We start from the raw sequence: 4,262 nt of genomic DNA, 5'->3' as shown, positions 1-4,262 counted from the left end.
TCTTTGCTGTTCTTCAGCCTCCACTGGTGATACCCAGGCAAACAGGGTCTGGAGTGGACCTCCAGCAAACTCCAGCAGACCTGCAGCAGAGGGGCCTGACTGGTAGAAGGAAAACTAACAAACAGAAAGGAATGCATCAGCATCAACAAAAAGGACATCCACACAAAAACCCCATCTGAAGGTCACCTACATCAAAGACCAAAGGTAGATAAATCCACGAAGATGAGGAAAATCAGCATGAAAAGGCTGAAAATTCCAAAAATCGGAATGCCTCTTCTCTTCCAAAGGATCACAACTCATCGCCAGCAAGGGAACAAAACTGGACAGAGAATGAGTTTGATGAATTAACAGAAGTAGGCTTCAGAAGGTGGGTAATAACAAACTCCTTTGAGCTAAAGGAGCACGTTCTAACCCAATGCAAGGAAGCTAAAAACCTTGAAAAAAGGTTAGAAGAACTGCTAACTAGAATCACCAGTTTAGAGAAGGACATAAATGACCCGATGGAGCTGAAAACCACAGCACGAGAACTTTGTGAAGCATGCACAAGTATCAATAGCAGAATCAATCAAGCAGAAAAAATATCAGAGATTGAAGATCAACTTAATGAAATAAAGCAAGAAGACAAGATTAGAGAAAAAAAGAATGAAAAGGAATGAACAAAGGCTCCAAGAAATATGGAACTATATGAAAGTGACGGGGAGAATGGAACCAAGTTGGAAAACACTCCTCAGGAGAACTTCCCCAACCTAACAAGACAGGCCAACATTCAAATTCAGGAAATACAGAGAACACCACAAAGATACTCCTCGAGAAAAGCAACCCCAAGACACATAATCATCAGATTCACCAAGGTTGAAATGAAGAAAAAATTGTTACTGGCAGCCAGAGAGAAAGGTCAGGTTGCCCACAAAAGAAAGCTCATCAGACTAACAGCAGATCTCTCTGCAGAAACCCTACAAAGCCAGAAGAGAGTGGGGGCCAATATTTGACATTCTTAGAGAAAAGAATTTTCAACCCAGAATTTCCTATCCAGGCAAACTAAGCTTCATAAGCAAAGGAGAAATAAAACCCTTTACAGACAAGCAAATGCTGAGAGATTCTGTCACTACCAGGCCTGCCTTACAGGAGCTCCTGAAGGAAGTACTAAATATGGAAAGGAAAAACCGGTACCAGCCACTGCAAAAACATACCAAATTGTAAAGACCATTGACACTATGAAGAAACTGCATCAACTAATGGGCAAAATAACCAGCTAACATCATAATGACAGGATTAAACATAACAATATTAACCTTAATGTAAATGGGCTAAATGACCTAATTAAAAGACACAGACTTGGCAAATTGGATAAAAAGGCAAGATCCATTAGTGTGCTGTATTCAGGAAACCCATCTCATGTGCAAAGATACACACAGGCTCAAAATAAAGGGATAGAGGAATATTTACCAAGAAAAAAAAAAAAAAACAGGATTTGCAATCCTAGTCTCTGATAAAATAGACTTTAAACCTACAAAGATCAAAAAAGACAAAGAAGGATATTACATAATGGTAAAGGGATCAATGCAACAAGAGCTAACTATTCTAAATATATATGCAGCCAATACAGAAATACCCAGATTCATAAAGCAAGTTCTTAGAGACCTATGAAGAGACTTAGACTATCACACAATAACAGTGGGAGACTTTAACATCCCACTGTCAATATTAGACAGATCAACGAGACAGAAAATTAAGAAGGACATTCAGGACTTGAACTCAACTCTGGACAAAATGGACCTAATGGACAGCTACGGAACTCTCCACCCCAAATCAACAGAATACACATTCTTCTCAGCACCACATCGCACTTATTCTAAAGTTGACCACATAATTGGAAGTAAAACATTCCTCAGCAAATGCAAAAGAACGGAAATCATAACAAGCAGTCTTTCAGACCACAGTGCAATCAAATTAGAACTCAGGATTAAGAAACTCACTCAAAATCACACAACTACATGGAAACTGAACAACCCGCTCCTGATTGACTACTGATAACGAAATTAAGCCAGAAATAAATAAGTTACTTGAAACCAATGAGAACAAAGACACAATGTGCCAGAAGCTCTAGGACACAGCTACAGCAGTGTTTAGAGGGAAATTTATAGCACCAGATGCCCACAGGAGAAAGTGGGAAAGATCTAAAATCGACAACGTAACATCACAATTAAAAGAACCAGAGAAGCAAGAACAAACACATTCAAAAGCTAACAGAAGACAAGAAACAACTAAGATCAGAGCAGAACTGAAGGAGATAGAGACACGAAAAACCCTTCAAAATATAAAAATTAGCTGGGCGTGGTGGCATGTGCCTGTAGTCCCAGCTACTCAAGATGCTGAGGCAGGAGAATGGCTTGAACCAGGGAGGCGGAGGTTGCAGTGAGCTGAGATCGCACCACTGCACTCCAGCCTTGCCACAAAGCAAGACTCCATCGCAAAAAAAAAAAAAAAAGAAAGAAAAAAGAAAAAACAATTAATGAATCCAGGAGTCAGTTTTTTGAAAAGGTTAACAAAATAGACTGCTAGCCAGACTAATAAAAAAGAAAAGACAGAAGAATCAAATAGACACAATAAAAAACGATAAAGCAGATATCACCTCTGATCCCACAGAAATACAAACTACCATCAGAAAATACTATAAACACCTCTGTGCAAATAGACTAGAAAATCTAGAGGAAATGGATAAATTCCTGGACACATACACTCTCCCAGGACTAAGCCAGGAAGAAGCTGAATCCCTGAATAGGGATTTAAAGATAAATATGTAACTTTAAATTCACGTATTAAAAGAGAAAGGCTGAAAAATCTTAAGCTGTTACCTTAAGGATTGTGAACCCCGAAAATTTCAGGCAGGTCTCAGTTAATTTAGAAAGTTCATTTGGAGGGCGGAGTTCAAAAGGCTGGAACCCGAGGCCGCCACTGCGCGCAGCCTCCTGCCCGCCATGGCTGCGCCTCGAACCCCACGGGCTCTGGCGGCCGCCGCGCCGGCGTCTGGCAAGGTTAACCTGACGCACCTGGGGAAGACGATCCTGGCAGGCGGCCTGGCGGGCGGCATCGAGATCTACATCACCTTCCCCACCCAGTACGTGAAGACGCAGGGCAGCTGGACTAGTGCTCGCACCCGCTGCGGTACCAGAGCATCGGGGACCGGTGTGGCAGAGGGTCTGCAACCATGGCGTCCTGGGCCTGTACCGCAGCCTCAGCTCCCTGCTCTACGGCTCTCTCCCCAAGGCGGCCGCCTGGTTCCGAATGTTCTGGTTCTTCAGCAACCACATGCGGGTTTCCCAGGGACGCTGGACGTAGCACGCACGGGCTGCTGTGCTGCCTGGGCGCTGGAGTGGCTGAGGCTGTGGTGATCATGTGCCCCATGAAGACCATCAAGGTGAAGTTCAGCCACCACACCTCCCCAAACCCCAAGTACAGAGGATTCTTCCGCGGGTTAGGAAGATTGTGCGGTAACAAGGGCTGAAGGGGATATATCAGGGCCTCACAGTCACGGTGCTGAAGCAGGGCTGGAATCAGGCCATCTGCTTCTTCGTCATGACATTCCCTGCACAATTGGTACGGAGGGGACAACCCCAACAAGCCCATGAACCTGCTGATCACTGGGGTCTTCAGAGCCATGGTGTGCACAGCCAGCGTCTTTGGAAACACTCCTCTGGACGTGATTAAGACCCGCAGGTAGGGCCTGGAGGTGCACAAATACCGGAACTCGATGGACTGGTCTGGCAGATCCTGAGGAAGGAGGAGCTCAAGGCTTTCTACAAGGGCATTGTCCCGCGCTGGGCCGGGTCAGCCTGGTTGTGGCCATAGTGTTTATCATCTATGATGAGGTGGTGAAGCTGCTCAACAAAGTGTGGAAGACGGACTAAGCCCAGTGGGGCCACAGGGGACCACCCCAGGCACCTCCAGAGGCCCCACCACCCTCGTCTCATATGATTCCAGTGCAGTAGTGCCAAAAGGCTCCTTCCTACATCCCTCGAGCTCTGTGACCTGGTCTGTGCATTGTGGCCATCAAGTCCATGTGTCCCATAGTGCCGTGTCTCCCCTGTGGTCTGTGTGTAACACCAGCACTGTAAACCAGTGTCTGGCCCAGCCATGCTTGGTATGCATCTGGCCTGTGAACCTGTGCCTACTTGTCCATGTGCTTACTGTGAGCCTGTGCCTGTGTTTCAGGTTCTGTGTCATGTGAGCCGGTGCCCCGCCTCCCGGGGTGCCCTGTGGCC

General features: G+C 45.7%; 1 pseudogene; it reads left to right on the top strand.

The window, feature by feature from the left end:
• The first annotated feature begins 2,978 nt into the window (after positions 1–2,978).
• On the top strand, positions 2,979–3,908 carry LOC105509318 (annotated as a pseudogene).
• Positions 3,909–4,262: the final 354 nt, after the last annotated feature.

Source organism: Colobus angolensis, unplaced genomic scaffold (genome assembly GCF_000951035.1).
Source record: "Colobus angolensis palliatus isolate OR3802 unplaced genomic scaffold, Cang.pa_1.0 Scaffold174, whole genome shotgun sequence".
NCBI classification, from domain to species: domain Eukaryota; kingdom Metazoa; phylum Chordata; class Mammalia; order Primates; family Cercopithecidae; genus Colobus; species Colobus angolensis.
This window is presented reverse-complemented; position numbering and strand designations above follow the sequence as displayed.